Source organism: Chiloscyllium punctatum, chromosome 21 (genome assembly GCF_047496795.1).
Source record: "Chiloscyllium punctatum isolate Juve2018m chromosome 21, sChiPun1.3, whole genome shotgun sequence".
In the NCBI taxonomy this organism is placed as follows: Eukaryota; Metazoa; Chordata; class Chondrichthyes; order Orectolobiformes; family Hemiscylliidae; genus Chiloscyllium; species Chiloscyllium punctatum.
Genome location: NC_092759.1, coordinates 52,041,080 through 52,060,439, shown reverse-complemented (window position 1 = coordinate 52,060,439; position 19,360 = coordinate 52,041,080). Strand labels below are relative to the sequence as shown.

Sequence of the window (19,360 nt, the reverse complement as noted above, 5' to 3'; positions counted from 1 at the left end):
AATTATGATCACTCTCTCCAAAGTGCTCACCTACAACTAAATCAAACACCTAGTCCGGTTCATGACCAAGCACCAGATCCAATGTGGCCTCCCCTCTTGTCGGCCCTTTGACATACTGTGTCAGGAAACCCTCCTGTACACATTGGACAAAAACTGATCCATCCAATGTACTATTTCCAGTCAATGTTGGGGAAGTTAAAGGCCCCCACAATGACCACCATGTTACTTTCACTCCTCCCCAGAGTAATTTTGCTTATCATCTCTTCCCCCTCCCTGGAACTCTGTGCTGGCCTATAAAAAATCCAAGCAGTGTGACCTCCCCTCTCCTGTTTCTAACCTCAGCCCACACTACTTCAGTAGACAAGTCCTCATCAAATGTTCTCTCAGCCACCGTTATACTATCCTTGACTAACATGACATGCATGGGCCCATTGCGGTGCTTCAAATTCCATGAGGCAGCCATACTGTCTATGACAGACAGACTCAGTCTGGAACCTCCTCTATCCTTAAGACCTTATGCACTGCCTACGCTCCTCCATTTCCCCTTTGCATGTTCCCTTTTCAACCCACCCCACCTGCATCACTCCACAATTGGAGCTGTCAAGGGCAGAAGTCTGTGGAATACCCTCTCTAACCTTTTCTCTCCTCCGTTAAGATGTATTTTAAAATCATTCTCCTTAATCAATGTTTTGGTCATCCATGAAGCACCTTAGGAGATTTGCCATTGTGAAAGATTCCATACAAGTAGTTGTTGTTATTGCTGTACATTAGGAGAAAAAGGAATGATGCTTTCAAAATTCTAACAAGAAAGTTACTGATAGGCACAGTGTGTAGGCCAAATAATAACATCACAATGGGATGGGCAATAAACAAAGAAATAACTAATGCCTGTAAAAATGGTACGGCTATTATCATGGATGATTTTAATCTTCATGTAGATTGGTCGAACCAGCTCAGTCAGGGTAGCCTTAAGGAGTTCATTAAGTGTATCCATGATAGTTTTTTTGAACAGTATGAAATGTAACCGACAAGGAGCAAGCTATCCAAGATCTGGCCCTTGTGCAATGAGACAGGAGTAATTAATGACCTCAGAGTTGGGATCCTCTTGGAAGAAGTGATCACTGTATGGTTGAAGTTAGAGTACATATGGAAAGTGTGAAGATAAAATTTAATACTTGGTCCTGTGTTTGAACACGGGAACTAAAATAGAATGAGGGAGAACCTGGATAAAGTAGACTGAAAACAAATATTTTATGGTGGGACAGTTGATGAGCAGTGAAAGATTTTCAAAGACGTTTTAGGAAGTGCTCAGCAAAGGCATATTTCAGTGAAAAGGAAGGATTATAAGAAAAGGCGGTGGACAAAAGATAGGGAATGCTACACCAGTTAGTTTATTCTCTGTCGTTGGAAAGATGCGTGGGTCTATTATCAGGGAAGAAATAGCAGGGAATCTCGATAGAAATTGTCCCATTGGGCAGACAGAGCATCGATTCATGAAGGGCAGGTCATGCTTGACAAATCGTTTGGAATTCTAAGAAGACATTTCAAGCAAGGTGGACAACGGGGACCCAGTGGATGCGGTGTACCTTGATTTCCAAAAGGACTTCAACAAGGTGCCACGCAAGTGGCTGTTGCATTATATAAGGGTGCATGGGATACAGTATTAGCATGGATAGAAGATTGGTTGACTAAAAGGAAGCAAAGAGTGGGGATAAATAAGCCTTATTCTGGCTGGCAATCAGTAACTAATAGTGTGCCTCTAGGATCAGTGTTGGGACTGCAATTATTTAGAATTGATACAGATGATTTGGAGTTGGGGACCACATGTAGGGTGTCAAAGTTTACATATGAGACTAAGATGAGCAGCAGGACAAAGTGTGCAGAGGACTGGGAAACTTTGCAGAGGAACATAGATACATTGAGTTAGTGGGCAATGGTTTAGCAAGTGGAATATTATTTTCATAAATGTAAAGTCATACTCTTTGGTTGGAGTAACATTAATAAAAAGATGATTACTTGAATTTTTAAAAAAGCTACATTATTTGCTATGCAGAGGCACCTGAACATTCTTCTGCAGGAGGGTGGGTCACCAGGTGTAACAATCAATTCAGAAGGCAAATGGAATTTTGTCCTTCACTGCTGAAGGGATTGTGTTTAAAAGCAGAGGTTATGTTCTCGCTATAGTGGGTGCTGGTGAGGCCACACCTGGAGTACTGCATGCAGTTTTTACTTCCTTACGTGCTCAAGGATGTACTGGCACTAGAGGGGGTGCAGAGGAGATTAAATATGTTGATTCCGGAGGTGAGGGGTTTGCCTTAACAGAGACTGAGTAGATTGGGATTATATTAATTGGAATTCAGAAGAATGGGAAATATATAAAATAATGAATGGAATGAATAAACTAGAAGTAGAGAGGATGTTTCCACTGGCAGATGAAGCCAGGACAAGAGGGCATCACCACAAGATTAGAGGAAGCAAATTTAGGAGTGAATTGAGAAGGAATGTCTTGACCTCGATCGAGTGCATTGCCCAGGGAAGTAGTTGATGCTAGTTCAATGAACGTTTTTAAAGCTAAGTTAGTTTTTTTTTAAAAAAAGAAATAACTAATTAAGGAATATGGTGAGAACGTGGGTAAATGGTTCTGCATCCACAAAATGATCAGCCATGACCTTATTGAATGGTAGAGCAGGCTCGAATGGCAAGACGGCCTTCTCCTTTTCCAAGATCTTTTGTTCTTATGTTATGCATTCCTCCCTCACTCGTGACTTGGAGATGCTGATGTTGGATTAGGATGGACAAAATTAAAATTCACAGAACACCAGGTTATAGTCCAACAGGTTTATTTGGAAGCACTACTTTGCTGGTCCTTCATCAGATGGTTGTGTGATTTTAACTTTGTCCCTCACTCTTGTAATTGAGAATCAGCAACAAAAGCCACGAAGCAGTGCGCAAGCTCCAGCCAACAGTTGGTTTTGTGGACAATGAAGAAGGTTCTCTCAGAATACAATGGGATATTGATCAGATGGGCCAATGGGCTGAGGACAGGCAGATAGGATTTAATTAGGTTAGGATAAATGGTTGGCATAAACCTGTTGGACCGAAGATGTGATTGATGTCAGCGGCGGACCAATGAAGAGGCAGGGGCGGAGCTGGAGGACCTGGCGGGGCAGTTGGTCCTCCGGCCAATCAGTGAATGAGGGTGGGACTAGACTATACCACGTGATCATCCTCGTGGTGGGTGCGGATGTTCGGAATGTCTGCGCGGAGAGCTGTCGGTAAGGAAAGAAAAAAAGAGCAGGAAGCGGGAGGGAAATGGTGTTGGTATGGTCTGAGAGGTTTTACAATCATTTGGTACACATCGGAAGATACAAATTTGAAACTTACAGTCCAGTTTTTGCAGCAAACGGGAATATGCCTCGTTGAGTAATCGGCCCGAGTGATCGCCGCCATCTTTATTCGGGGCAATGATTCACTGGACACGTGCGAGGCCGCCAGCTTTGTAGGGGGCAAAGTTCAGAGGGATGTATGTACTGCCTTCCCTGGTAAAAAGAGTCATAGGGCAGGATTTACACAGAGCACATTCAAACCCAGAGAAATGGACTTTTTTCTGGATTTGTTTCATCATTCATTTAAATGATTTGGATGTGAATAGAGGCCGTATAGTTAGTAAGATTGCAGGTGACACCAAAATTGGAGGTATTGTGGACAATGAAGAAGGTTATCTCAGAATACAGTGGGATATTGATCAGATGGACCAATGGGCTGAGGAGTGGCAAAAAGGATTTAATTTAGGTAGATTAGGTTAGGATATCTGGTTGGCATAGGTTGGACCGAAGAAGTCTGTTTCTGTGCTCGACATCTTTGACTGTGGGATCATAAAAGTGAACTCTGCTCTGGTTCACCTCTGGGTTCTCTGATGTCCACTTGTTCATGATCTAGCTTCCTCAGTCTCTCATGGGTGTATTTTTGCTCTGTATATTATTGTACTATTACTTTCACAGCTGTTTTGTAAATGAATTGAAAAATGTAGAGCTGGAAAAACACAGTAGGCCAGGCAGCATCCGTGGAGCAGGAGTATCAACGTTTCGGGCATAAGCCCTTCTTCAGGAATGTAAATGAATTGTCCACTGCTGCCCGGCTCCTGACCGTATGCTGTTCCATGATCAGGTTATTTTTTCCACAATATCTTTGACAGTCAAGAATTCTTTTTTCCAATAAGCGAGTGCATTTTCCTTCAATTTCTGACAGTCAAATTCTGCAACATTTTCATTCCCTGTAATTCATATTGCACTCCATGAAACATCAACTGTGTATTTCTCCTTCCACAGAAACCAGCGATCAATCCCAAAGCCTTGTTGCCTGTGGAGAGGGTGATGTTTGACTTCCTTGTACTGCTGTAGTTTGTATGGTGAAAGTGCTCCTACAACGTGGTTGGGTAAGAGACATTACAGATTATTCACTCAACGATATTGAAGAGTAGAAGATATCTGTACAAATCATCATAGTTTTAATTTCACAAAAATATTATTGAGAAGCTTTGACAGAAGGCTACAAATGGAGAATATTGTGCCCAGTGAGCAAAACCATTGCCAAATAAGCAGTTTTTCAAGAATGCCTTAAAGGAAGAAAGTAGATCTTAGAGGGTTAGAGTGTGGATTCCAGACCATGTTCCCTTGGAGTCTATAGAAACAGTCACACAGGTGAACTAAAAAATAAACACATCATTGAGAGTCTGAACTAAAATGAGTTATTGAGATATGAAAGGGTGTGTGGTGCAGGGAGGTAGGAATGATTACAGCCAGGAATTAATTCAAAGGTGCGAAAGTAAATTGTTGTTGCTTACAAATGGGCGTCTTTTGATCAGCAAGTTTTGGTACAAGTGAGCACTTCGGCAGGAGAGTTTTCAATATTCTTGAGATTATCGGGAAGGTGAATGTGGGATGCTGGCCATGAGTGGGTTTAGACAATGAAATCTAGAGTTAACAAAAGGAATGAATGAGAGTTTCAGCAAATGAGCTGAGACTGTGGTGAGGTCAGGTGATATCACTGAAGTCCAAATAGTGGTCTTGGAGTGGGTCTGGCCTGTCATCCTCACCTCATTGTGCTGTTTGTCAGTTTGTGAATCAAGTCTGTAACAAGCTCAGGAACTGAGTGGCCCTGGCAGAACCCAAACTGGGCATCGCTGAGTAGGTTATTGCTGAGCAGGTGCTTGACAGCATTGTTGATGACACCTTCCATCACTTCACTGCTGAGCGAGTGTGGACTGATGGAGGGGAATTGGCTGAGTTGGATCTGCCCTGTGTTGTTGTGTTGGAACATCCCTGAGCAATGTTCCACAAAGTCATTAGGTGCCAGTGCTGGAGCAGTACTTGCCTTGTTGGGCAGCAGGTTCTGGAGCACAGCCAACAGTATAATTGCCAGAATATTGGCAGGGCCCATACCTTTACACCGCTTATCCATTTCTTGATTTGATTGGAAATGAGTTTTCAACCAAGTAGATTCATATCTGTGATGTCAGGGACCAATGGAGAAGGCTCATCCACTTGGCACTACTGGTTGAAAATCGCTGCTAATGCTGTCCTCTTATCTGGTGCATGAATGTGTGAGACCCCTCCATCGGTAAGGGTGGGGATATCTGTGATGCTTCCTCCAGTGAGTTGTTTAATTGTCTATCACTATTCTTGACTAGGTGTGGCAGAACTGCAGAACTCCGATCTAATCTGTTGGTTATGGGATCACTTAGTTCTATTTGGTGTTGCTTGTGCTGTTTGGCATGCAGGTTTTGTAGCTGCACCAGGCTGGCACCTCATTTTTAGGTATGCCTTGTACTGTTCCTTACATGCCCTCCTGCATTCACCATTGAACCAGGGTTGATTACCCTGGCTTGATGTTAATGGTTGAGTGGGGGATATCAGGCTGTGAGGTTTCAGATTGGGCTGGAGTACAGTTCTGCTGTTGTTGGCCCACAGTGAGGCAGAAGTTGCAGGGTCAAGAGGGCTGATTGTGTGGTTGTATTTGCGAGTGCATTGGTAGATGTAATGTGGTCCATCCAGTTTCATTCCTTTGTTGAGACTGTGCAGTGATTAATACAATGAGTGACATGATGGGCCACTGTCGGGTTTCTTTCCCTCAAGGACATTGTAAATGACAGAAAAACATCCCCAATGGTTCCATGGCAAACAGTAGATTCTTCATTCCAGTTATTTTTTTCATGAATTCAGAGCCAACCTCTACCGATTTGGGATTCAAACCTGAACTTCAGTTGTATATTTTAATATTCTTAACAAATGATAAATATGACAGGTTTGTTCACTTATTTTTAGAATCACTATCACAGGTTTGGTTTATTGTTTTGGAGATAAAATCACTGTCCATTATCCTGTCTCCTCCATCCTCCCCTCCAACAACAAGAGTGAGGAGCACATGGAGTTTCTCTGTCCATAACATTGAGACAATCCGATCAGCTGCCTCTGCTTCTTTCCTCCCTCTCCACTAGCCCACCGAGCCACACTGCCTCACAAGGGTGCTCCTCATTTTAGTCCTAAACTTGCATTTCCTCGAGTCCCTTGTCAAGCCTTATTAGAGGTCATCTTGACCATTTACCCTAGTGTAGCTAAATCATGGACATTCCAAATCTGTGTCATCCTCCTGCTTGTCACCACTCTCTTTCCCCCCCTCGCAATTCACAGATATTGTTCCATGATCTGTCTGTCTGTCTGTCTTTTCTGGTTATGTCCTTCTCTCCCATTCTGCTAAAACCTAATATTTGACCTCACCATCATTGGAAAATCCTGCTCAATCTCCACTCTCCCTTTCCTTTCTGAATTCATTGTATTTGGTGTCCCTCCAGGATCTATCCTTGGTTCGTCCTGTTTCTCACCTACAAACTGCCAGGAGGTAACATCGCTCAAAAGCACTGTGTTAGGTTTCACATGTACACTGACAATGTCCAGCTCTCCCTCCCCATCATCCGTCTCCATTACTCCACTATTACTCAGTTATCAAACTGCTTGCAACGCTTCGATTAGCTGCAATTCACTCCAACGGAACACTGTAATTGTTAAACCCATTGCCTTCAGTTGCTATTTCAAATTCATTTCCCTTACTGCTGTGTCCCTCCCTCTCACTGGGAAGTGTCTGAGGCGGAACTACATTCTTCACAATATTGCTCTCATATCTGACCCCAAGGTGACCTTCTGATCAGACATCCACACAATCACAAACACCAGGAATTCCAATCTCTAAAACGTTGCTTGTCTCCTTCTCACCCCAGCTCCATTGCTCCTGAAACCCTAACCTGTGTCGGTGTTGCCTTTAACTTGACAAATCTGAAACAGAATCCTTGATTCCGCGACTGACCCAGAATCTGGTTCAAGACTCACCCGTAATGGGACACATCCTCTCCATATTTACCCTGTCAAACCTCGATAGAATCCTGTATGTTTCAAAGAGATCACCTCTCATTCTTCCAAAGTCCAGTGAGTAGATTCCCAACTTATTCAGCCTTTGCTTACAGGATAATCCCTTCAAAACAGGGATGATCCCAATAGATTTTCTTTGAAATGCCTCCAATAAACTATTCTATTTTGTTAACTAAAACAACCAAATCTGTTCACGTTACTCCAGATGTGGTCTGACTCGCCATTTGTTTAGTTGCCCTAAGGTATATACTCCAAACTCTTTGAAATAAGGGACAGCATTCCATTCCCCTTCCTGATTCCATGTTGTAACTGTGTGCTCCCTTTCTGTGTTTCCTGCTCATTTCCCCCAGTCCCTTTGTGGTGCAGCTTTCTACAGTTTATCCCAAGTTATACTCTATTTGACAACTTGTTGCCCAATTATCCTGTGAATATCTCTCTGTAAACTGTTTATAATCCTTTTGGAACTTTCCTGTTATGCCTTTTCTAGGAGATTTCCCCCCTCATTATTCGAAACATGTATTGTGAGCACTGGGCAGTGGGAAGCATGCTCAGTTGCTATCTTTCAGGGATACTCTGTTTCATGACTGGGAGGAGCTTGTTGCCCATTGGTCAGAATGGAGACATCTTGCCCATCGAGCTGCATGAACCTTTCACACCCCACGTCTTATTGAGGAGGCACAGCGGCAGAATGGAAGGAAAAAAAAGGAAGCAAATCCTGCTGTCCATATCTCACTGAATCTTGGGACATTCTGTCCCATGTTCAGTCACATGAAGTCCCAAGGTGGAAACTCATAGAAACCCACATAGATTTGCCCTTGAAGTGCCTGCTAACCTCCACCAGGTGTAATGTGTACAGTCCTCCTGGGCCAGGAGGAGGGGATTGTATGAGTTTCAAACTTGAACTGACAGTGACGGATTTTATAAACTTGTATTACAGACAGATATTCAGATGGTAATCTCAGTCATTGTAATGTCAAACTCTGACAGAATTACTGCATTCATCAGGAACTGGATATTCATATTGTGTGAGAGTATTGTGTTCCAGATCAATACCATTTGCTGAATAAAAGTTCTCCTTTGAATCAAACCATTCTCTCAATATATCTTCCCAAATCTTCAACATGTGTCCTGTAATCCTTGTATAATGAGCTGATGGGTGAAAGGTTTATTATTATAATGTGTAACCCCCCCCCGCAACAATATTAAAGAAAGTGAACATCCTCCAGGATAAAGCACTGTACCTGAGTGGTTTCCCATCCACCACCTTCAGCATTCCCTTTCCCCACCCTCGAGGCACAGTGGCATCACTGTGTAAAAGATCCAGTCAGAATTGTCCTACCCAACCATAGGACTGCTCTCTCATTAGAGAGAGAGATCTGGTAGTGGTTAACCTGAATCTTTACCACAGAGAAGGCAAGGGGAGAGGTTGAAAAGGAGAGTCCATTAATTGTGGATGGTTTTTCTTGATATGTATTAGCAACACACATGTCACGTGAACAATTAATGTTAATAAAGCCCCACAAATTCTGCAACCAAAATCCCCCATTCCTTGAACCATCCTGGTAAATCTCCAGTGCCCCCTCTCAGGGACCCTGCCATCCTTCCCAATGTGTGAGCGATCTGTGGTTCGCACAGACTCAGCTGCTCTGAACCCTGTGGGTGATAGCATAGAGCAACAGTTGCACTAAACCTCACTGTCTGGAAGAGAGTGAGAGACAGAAATCCCGAAGGCATTTAAAATCTATTTAGGAACACACTTGCAAGGCCAAGGCTGACAGGTCTATGGGCTCTATGCTGGAAAATGGGATTAAAATAGTTAGCTGGGAGATTTCTTTACAGCATAAACCCAATGTACCACAAAACCGTTTTCTGTCATGTTGACCACAGATGCATAATATAGGAATATGACAAGCCACAATAGAAACCAGGTCAGAGAAGGTGATATTAGAATAGATGATACATGATTGATTAATGTTCTTTGGAGGAAAATGTGACAGAGGTTAAGCGGGACATTGTGGAGCTCAGGGTGCAGGAATCTGAAATAGAAATGGGTTATCCTGAAGGCTGGAATTAAAGAAAGGCACATCACAGAGATTTGTGAGGGGGGACAAGATTAATGATAGAGAGTGTGTTGAGACTGGAGGAGATTAGAGATTGGAGGATGTTGCAGAGATTGAGATGTTTTTGATACCAGAGATAGTGATAGTTCTGAGGCTAGAGAGGAATTATAGAGATAAGGATGAGTTGTTCCCTTTCCCAACACTACCTCTTTACTGATAATGATTGTTTATCTGTCCTCATCTGCCATTGCCTCCATAGACCTCCAACAATGAGAGTACACAGACAGTATGTTCCCGTTAAGGCCAAGACTGGGAGGCTTTGAGAATGCTGCATGACCTGCGAAATTGAGGCTCTGGTCAAGAAAATGAAGGAAGGATATGGCAGGTACAGACCACTGTGTTTATGTGAATCCCTAGAGGACTATAAGGGCAGTAGGAGTATACTCTCGGGAAACCAGGAGGCAAAAAAGGGGACATGAGATAGCTTTGGGAAATAGGTTTAAGGAGAATCCAAAGAGATTCTACAAATACACTAAAGACAAAAGAATAACTAGGCAGAGAATAGTGAGCCTCAATGATCAACAAGATTGTCTATGGAACAGCAGGAAGTGGGAGAGATTCTCTAAGTATTTCATGTCAGTTTTTACTGAAAGGGCATATGGAAGTTAGAGAAGTTGGAGAAATAAATAGTGATAACTTGGCAAGTGTACATATTACAGAGGAGGAGGTACTGGATGTCTTTAAATACATAAAGATGGATAAATCCCTGGAATCTGATCAGGTGTATCCCAGAACATTGTGGGTAATTAGGGAAGCTTTTGCTGGGCCCCTCGCTGCGATACTTGTATCATCGATCACCACAGGTGAGGTGCTGGAAGATGGGTGCCATTATTTGAGAAAGGTGGTAAGGAAAAGCCAGGGAACTATTGACCGGTGAGCCTGAAGTCAGTGGCTGAGAAGTTGTTGGAAGGGATTCTCAGCGACAGGATTTACATGTCATTGGAAAAACAAGAAATGATTAGAGAGTCAGCATGGCTTTGTGCATTGAAATCATTAACTTGGAATTGAGAAAGACACAAGGTTTCACATTACACACTGGTTAGCAGGTTCAACACCATAGAATTCTGGCGGAACTCGCTGTTTGGATACGGAATTGGCTGGAAGGTCAAAGAGTCATAGATGGACACCACAGAAACAGAGACCTGTTGGTCCAACCAGTACATGCTGATCAGATATCCCAATGCAATCTAGTCCCACCTGTCCGCACCCGGCCCATATCCTTCCTATTCATATACACATGAAGGTGCCTTTTAAATGTTGCAATCGTAATGGCCTCCACCACTTCCTCTGGCAGCTCATTCCATACACGTACCACCCTCTGTGTGAAAACGTTGTCTCTCAAGTCTCTTTAAAGTCTTTCCCCTCGTACCATAAACCTATGCCCTCTACTGCTGGGATCCCCCACGCCAGGGAGAAAAGTCTTTGTGTATTTATCCGATCCATACACCTCATGTTTTTATATACATAGATGAGATCACCTCTCAGCCTCCGACGCTGCAGGGAAAACTGCCCCAATCTATTCAACTTCTATTCAACCCCCCAGCCTAGCTCAAATCCTCCAATCCTGGCAACGTTCTTGTAAATCTTTCCTGAACCCTTTCAAGTTTCACAAAATCCTTCCAATAGGAGGGAGACCATATTTGTACGCAACGATCCAAAAGTGGCCTAACCAATATCCTGTTCAGCCACAACATGACTTCACAACTTCTGTACTCAATACTTTGTCCGATAAAGGCAAGCATACCAAATGCCGCCTTCACTACCGTATCTACCTGCACTCCAAGGTCCCTTTGTTCAGTAACACTCCTCAGGACCTTACCATTAAGTGTATACGTCTTGCTAAGATTTGCTTTCCCAAAATGCCACACCTCAGCCAATTCACCCATCTGATCAAGATCCCATTGTACTCTGAGGTAACCTTTTTCACTGTCCACTACACCTCCAGTTTTGGTGTCATCTCACTAACTAAACCTCCTATGTTCACATCCAAGTCATTGATATAAATGACGAAAGGTAGTGGATCCAGCAGTGATCCTTGTAACACTCCACTCGTCACAGGCCTTCAGTTTGAAAGCAACCCTCCATCACCACCCTCTGTGTTCTGTCTGTGAGCCAGTTCTGTATCCAAATGGTTAGATCTCCCTGTATGCCATGAGCTCTAACCTTGCTGAGCAGTCAGTGTCATAGTGGAGGGTGCTTTTTGGACTGGAAGCCTGTGATGAGCAATATGCTGTCAGGCTGGGTACTGAGTCCACTGCTTTTTGCCATTTATATAAATGATTTCTATGTGAATATAGGAGCTATGATTAGTAGGTTTACAATAGATACCAAAATTGGAGGTGCAATGGATAGCAAAGTTACCCGAGAGTACAATGAGACTCCGATCAAATGGGCTGAGGAGTGGCAGATACAGTTTAATTTAGATAAATGTGAGGTTCTGTATTTTGGAAAAGCAAATCAGGGCAGGACTTCTACACTTAATGGGAAGGTCCTGGGGAGTGTTGCTGAACAAAGATCTTGGAGTGCAGGTTCATAATTCCTTGAAAGTGGAATCATAGATAGGCAGGGTAGTGAAGAAAGTGTTTGGTGTACTTGCTTTTATTGGTCTGTGCATTGAGTACAGGAGTTGTGACGTCAGTGTGCGGCTGTACAGGACATTCATTCAGCCACTTCTGGAATTCTGCTTTCAGTCCTGGTCTCCCCGCTATTGGAATGATATTGTGAAACTTGAAAGGATTCAGAAAAGATGCAAAGGTGTTGCCAGGGTTGAGGGATTGAGCTATAGGGAGAGGCTGAATAGACTGAGGCTGTTTTCACTGGAGAATCGGATGCTGAGAGGTGACCATAGAGGTTGATAAAATCGTTAAGGGCATGGATAGGGTAAACAGCCAGGGTCTTATTCCTGTTTAGGTGAGTCCAAAACTAGAAAGCACAGGCGTGAGGGAAAAGATTGAAAAGGGATATTAAGGGCAAAGTTTCAAGCTGAACGTAGTATGTGTATGGAATGAGCTCCAGAGAAAGTGTGGAGGCTAGTACAGTTACAACATTTAAAAGGCATCTCATTGGATATGTGATTGGGAAAGGTTTAGAAGGCTATGGGCCAAGGGCTGGCATATGGGACGAGATTAATTTAGGATATCTGGTCGGCATGGACAAGTTGGACTGAAGGGTCTGTTTCTGTGCTGTACATCTCTATGACACTAATAAATTAAAATTAAGATGGGTTTCTCTTTATGGAGAGTTAGCAGAAGTTCAGACAATTCTCCTTGGAGCTGAGAAGGTTAAACAGTGATTTCGACCAGGAGTTGATTTGTTTCCAGGGTATTTCATTTACAGAGAGACAGTGAGAAATTTTTAATGTCACAATTTATAGTAACTATTTTCGGGTAACTGGCAAATAATGCAGAGGAAAAATGTGAAGATTATTTTACTCACTAAGTTCTTAGCATCTGGAACAGTTTAAAAGACAGCTGGATGCAGATACAGTAGTTATTGTCAAAACAAATTTGAAATTTAACCTTTTTAAGGAAGGATTTGGAGGGCGATGTCCAATGGGAGGTGAGTTGGGATAGACTGGCACCATCTCCAGAGGGAGAGAGTACAGCCCCAATGGGCTGAATAGCCCCCAGCCCCTGTGCTCTGTGATACTGACCCATTCACTGTGAATGATGAAGCTCATCACAGGGCAGAGCCGTAGAGATGTACAGCATGAAAATAAACCCTTTGGTTAAACTGGTCCATGCTGACCAGATATCCCAACCTAATCTAATCCCATTTGCCAACACTTGGCACATATCACTCTACACCCTTCCTATTCATATCCCCATCCAGATGCCAAATGGTTTAATTATACCAACATCCTCCACTTCCTGACAGAAGATTCCATACACACACCAACCTTGGTGGGAAAAGAAATTGCCCCTCAGATCCATTTTAAATTCTTCCCCTCTCATCTTAAACCTATGCCCTCTCATTCTGGACTCCCCGACCCCAGGGAAATGACCTTGTCTATTTATCCTACCCAGGCCCCTCATGGTTTTATAAACCTCTATGAGGTCACCCCTCAGCCTTTGATGCACCTGGGAGGATCCCACCACTCATGTCACAGTAGGGCCTGGCTGATTGACACAGATTCAGACCAATAGGAGAGTTGGTGTGATCCTCCAGCCAATGGGAGTGAATGAGGGGTGGGTCCAGCAGGCCAACACATGACAATCAGTTTTGCAGGCGCAGTGTCACTGTGAGGGGGGACTGAATGTGAAGGAGTGGGAGAGACAGCAGATACTGGGAGAGAGATGGAGTTAGTGTGGACTGGGAAGGTTGATAAACACTGTTTCCGTCTGCTGGACCTGAATTAGATACTCCGGGTAATGCATCCAGCTGTCTTTTAAACTGTTCCAGATGCTAAGAACTTAGTGAGTAAAATAATCTTCACATTTTTCCTCTGCATTATTTGCCAGTTACCCGAAAATAGTTATTAAAAATTGTGACATTAAAAATTTCTCACTGTGTCTCTCTGTAAATGAAATACCCTGGAAACAAATCAACTCCTGGTCGAAATCACTGTTTAACCTTCTCAGCTCCAAGGAGAATTGTCTGAACTTCTGCTAACTCTCCATAAAGAGAAACCAATCTTAATTTTAAGAACTTCGGATGCTGTAAATCACACACAACAACCAGAAGGTACTGGAAATGCTCAGCATATCTGGCAGCATCTGTGAAAAGAAATCAGTTCGCATTTTCGATCCAGTGACGCTTCCTCAGGAACTGATGTTACTAAGAAAAAAAGTCTGTTTTTATGCAGAAGGTAGGGGTTAAGGAGTAAATGATAGGGGGGGGATAGAGTCCAAAGAGAGAGATAGGAGCAGTTGGACAAAGGAGTGAATAACGATCGGACGGGGGGAGGGTGAATAGCTGTTTATGGGGACTGTATAGTGGCTAACCATAGGTAGTGTGTAATGGCAGGCTACGTAATAACAAGGCCTGGAATGTGGGGTGGGGGCAAAGACACTAGGACGTGGGAGAGTTCAGGACCTAAAATTATTGAATTTGATGTTGAAGCCAGAGGGTTGCAGGGTCCCCGAGTGGAAGATGAAGTGTTGTTCTTCCAGCTTGTGTTAAAGTGTGATGCTGGAAAAGCACAGCAGGTCAGGCAGCATCCAAGGAGCAGGAGAATTGACGTATTAGGAATGTCAGCACTTCATCAGAAATGTGGGTGGTGGAATACGGCTGAGAGATAAATAGGGAGGGGGGTTTGGGGTTGGGGGGAAGGGAGCTAGGGAGGCAATAGGTGGTTGTAGATGGAGGGTAGTGGTGAGAGGGTGGAATGGACAATTGGGAAGGAAGATGGACAGGTGGGCCTGTTCAAGAGGCCAGTGCCGAGTTGGAGGGTTGAATCTGAGATAAGTTGGGGGAGGGGAGATGAGGAAACCTTGATACCGTGTGGTTGAAAGTTCCCAAAGTGGAAGATGAGGTGTTCTTCCTCCAGATGTTGGGTGGCTCGGATTTGGGGATGGAGGACTTGCATGTCCTTGGCAGCGTGGTGGCGGAGGGAGTCGGGGGTAGCCGAAATGGTCGGCCACAGGGCGGTGGGGTTGGTTGGTGCATGTGTCCCAGAAATGTTCCCTGAAATATTCCACAATTTGGCCTCCCGAGAGCAAGGGACACACTAGGTGAGGTGTTTGGGTGGGCAGGGAAATCTCTGCTGGATGTGGGAGGATTCAGTGGTGCCTTGGATGGAGTTAAAGGGAAGGTTTGGGCAAAGATTTTACATCTCTTGCAGTGGCAAGCGAAGGTGCCTGGAGTGAAGAGTGGGTTGGTGGGGAGTGTGGATCTAAAGTGGAAGTCACAGAAGGTATGGTCTCTGTGGAATGGTGAAAGGGGTGGGGAGGGAAATATATCTCAGGTGGTTGGATCTGATGGTGGAAAGAGCAGAGGATGATGGGTTGTATCTGGGTGGAAGGTGAGGATGGTGGGATTCCATCTTTGTTGCATTTGGAGGGGTGGGGTTCAAGGGCAGTGGTGTGGGAAGTGGAGGAGATACACTGGAGGGCATTGTTGACCACATGTGAGGGGAGATTGCAGTCCTCGAAATAGGAAGCCATTTGGTATGTTCTGAAGTGTTCTTCCAGCTTGCATCAAACTTCACTGGAACACTGCAGTAAGCATGAGACAGATGTTGGACAGGGAACAGTCTTGTGTGTTAAAGAGCCGGCAACTGGAAGCTCAGGGTCTTTTTTGCAGGCACAGTGTAGATCATCAGCCACCACTGCCACTGAGATGCTAGAAGGTTCCTGTCTCCTCCATTAACAGCTTTCCAACTTCCCACTCCTTTATCTTTCCAAATGTTCCTGTCTCTCTTTGGGCTCTGTCCCCAGCTCTTTTTACTCTTTAACCCCTATCTCCTGTAGTCCAAAGATCTGTAGGTTCGGTGAATTGGCCCAGCTAAGGTTCCTGTAGGGTGCAGGGATGTGCATTAGTTCGGGGGAAATGGAGAGTAATAGAGTAGGAGAATGGGTCTGGGTGGGATAAACTTCGGAGGGTGGGTGTGGAATTGTTGGGCCAAAGGGCCTGTTTCCTGAAGGGATTCTAATTTTCCCAGCTGTCATCTTTTCTGAGGAAGGGTCACTGGACCCGCGATAACCCATGGTGTGTACAGGAGACGGAAAGGGGAGAGTGGCAGCAGAAACCAGATGAAATGTATCAGTGTAGACTGGGAGGGTTTAGTTACACTCTGTGCAGGTCGTTAGTCTGAAATAGAAACTCTTGGTCCCACGTTTGATGCAAAGGGGAAGATGGCTTGGGCCTCAGGCAGTGAGAGGTCCTGGGTTATAGCCACCATCTTTATTTGGGGCAAGGTACAGCAAGGAGCATGCACCTGTCCTCTTCCTGGGTGGGGGCGGGGTGATTTGAAGAGGAGCATTTACACATCAAACACATACCAAGAGAAGTGTTTGCCTTCGCTGTTCATCTTGCACTGATTGAGCTTTGTTTTGTGAATTCATTTTATAGAATATTAATTGAGAATAATTGAGACTGGGATCTCAAAAAACAAGTTTCTACAGTCAGCGGAGTCATCAGGATCTGAATATCATCGGCATTTAACTGTGGAACGAGAAAGGTTTGTCTGTTCTGTCTGTGGGAAAATAACTTCAATATTTTTGTCAAGCCAAAAGCAGAAATATGTTCAAGTTCATGGTTGGATGACCCTTGGGGTATGAGTTCAATTCTTAGCCCTGCAGCTGTGGAAGGAGGTATTGGCCTGAGAGAGAGCACAGATTTATCTAAATTACACCTCGTCTTTTTGCAGGAACTGTCAGATTTAGTCTCAATCATACAGTTTATAACGTTAATCTGTAAACTCCCTACTTCCAATTCTCTCATTGAAATTTCTCATTGAATTTCCTTGTGAACTCAAATTCCAGCACCATTTCAGCTGGAACGTTCCAGATTCTGACAACTGTCTGTTCATTCAGAAACTGCTGAAGTCCATTTTGACTCTGGGGTTACAAAGGGCTGAATTGAAAGATGATTTGCTGTCCCTGAGCTCCCATTGTGTTGTATCGGAACAGTACAGGAGGCTGAGGGCAGTGTAGGTGTGAGCAGACAATGCAAATGCCCGGGCTACACTGTGATTGCTGTTTGGCTCAGAGAGAGTGTTTTGGAGTTGGGTGTAAATAGTGAGGTGAGATAGGGAGAAGGTGAAGCTGAAACTCCGTTTTAGTTCAGGCCTTTCAGAAATTCACAGTCCCAATGGGAATAGCCAATTTGTCAGTGATACCTGTGGAGTATTTAAGTTTTTAAAGTATGACATATCAGCTTAAGTAAAGATTTTTTTTGTTATTATAATGGACATGTTTGAAGTGAAGGAAGGTTACTCACTCATTTAAATTCTCTTAATGGGAGTAACTAGATGAATGTAGAGAGGCGTTGTGACAGGAGCCCTCAGACCCGTGGTGTGCTCCTCTTGCACAATGTGGGAAATAAGGGCCGCTTCCAGTGTCCCTGACGGCTATGTGTGCAGGAAGGGTTCCCATCTGCAGCTACTGGGAAACTGCTTTTCAGAGCTGGAGCTGAGAGTGGACTCACTGTAGAGCATCTGCAATACTGAGAATGTTATGGACAGCACGTTTAGGGAGTTAGTCACACTGCAGGTGAGGGTTACACAGGCAGAAAGGGAATGGGTGAACATCAGATCTAGTAAAAGGCTCAGGAAGTGAGTACAGGAGTCTCCCGTTGTTATCCCCTTCTCATACAGATACTGTCTACCACTTGGGATTCTGTAAGTTCGTGAACGGGTGGGGTGGCTTCTCGGGAAATCAGTATCAGCCAGGTTCATGACACGACAGAGAGCTCTGCTGATCAGAACAAGAGGAATGAGAGTGGCAGGGCTATAGTGACAGGGGATTCAATAATCAGGGGTACAGCCAGGCACTTCTGTGCCCACAGAAATGAATCCAGGATGGTATGTAATCTCCCTGGTGCCAAGATCCATGATATCATGGAGTGGCTGCAGGACATTCTGGAGCTGGACGGTAAACAGCCCGTGGTCGTGCAACACACAGATACCAACGACATCGCGAAACAGAGGGATGAGGGCCTGAAAGCTGGACATAGGGAGAGCAGAGATGCATTAAAATGTAGCTCCTGAAATGTACTAATATCAGACTTACTCCCAGTGCCATGTGCTAATGAGAGCAGGAATGAGAAGGTAGATCAGCTGGATGTGTGGCTGGAGAAATGCTGTACCAGAGAAGTGTTTTGATTCTTAAGGCACTGGGACTGTTTCGGGGTGGGACCTATACCAGCCTGACCGGTTACCCCTGGGCAGAGCTGAGACAAATCTGGTGGGGGCTTTTGCCAGTTCTATTGGTGAGTTTGTAACTAGTCTGGCAGTGGGATGGGAACGGAAGTGTAGGCTTCTATGGGTCAGATTCAGGACAGGGAATGGGAGGTAGAATATTAGTGATGTAGTTTGCGGCTCGGAAAGCCAAAGAAAAGGAGGATTAAACGAAGATTGAGTCCCTCTTCATCCATCAGTCCTGACATCCCAGGAATGTGAGTCAACAAAATCTGGAGCTGTTTACATGTCGATGACTCTGTGCTTCAGCAAAATGGAGGAAATCTGCAATTAAAAAAAAGTGCTGGAGATCCTCAGCAAGTCTGTCAGCATCTGAAATGATGACAGATGCAGGAAACATTGCAGCCTTGAAGAAGTGTTTAGATGATCACACCAAGCACTACAATATCGGTTACACGCTGAGTGCCAGAACGTGGGACTAGAATTAATAGGTGCTTGATGACCAGCATGAATACGATGGGGCTGGAAAGTTGACGTTTCGGGTCAGGGTTATTTATCAAGACTGACAAAGGGTCCTGACCCAAAACATCAACCTTCCTGCTCCTCTGATGCTGCCTGACCTGCTGCACCTCCCCAGGTCCACATTGTACAGACTCTGACTTCCAGCATCTGCAGTCCTTAACTATCTTCACATCCCAAGAATCATCTGGTGATCCTGCTTTACACTCTCTCAATAACCAGGAGAGCCTTCCTTGGAAAAGGGGAACAAAGGTGTATACAGTACTCCAGGTGTGGTCTCACCAAGGCCCTTCCAGAAAGGGATCCCTGCCCCCATCTTATCCATAATCATCAAGCACACATGCCTGGTGTGATCATCTAAACACCTCTTCAAGGCTGCAATGTTTCCTGCATCTGTCACCATTTCAGATGCTGCCAGACCTGCTGAGGATCTCCAGCACTTTCTGTTTTCTCTGTTATAGAGTATTGAAAGGGGGGATTTGTAGTTGAGAAATTCAAAT

The 19,360-nt window shown here is 44.3% G+C and overlaps 1 long non-coding RNA gene across 2 annotated transcripts; it reads left to right on the top strand.

The window, feature by feature from the left end:
• Positions 1 to 3,238: 3,238 nt before the first annotated feature.
• On the top strand, positions 3,239 to 16,661 carry LOC140492401 (uncharacterized). Of its 2 annotated transcripts, none has more exons than XR_011963558.1 (4): positions 3,239 to 3,275; positions 4,329 to 4,435; positions 9,741 to 9,866; positions 16,553 to 16,661. It is a non-coding gene; the product is annotated as an uncharacterized lncRNA (long non-coding RNA). The 2 variants fall into 2 exon arrangements; XR_011963557.1 differs by lacking the exon at positions 3,239 to 3,275 and adding an exon at positions 4,072 to 4,167.
• The last annotated feature ends 2,699 nt before the right edge of the window (positions 16,662 to 19,360 follow it).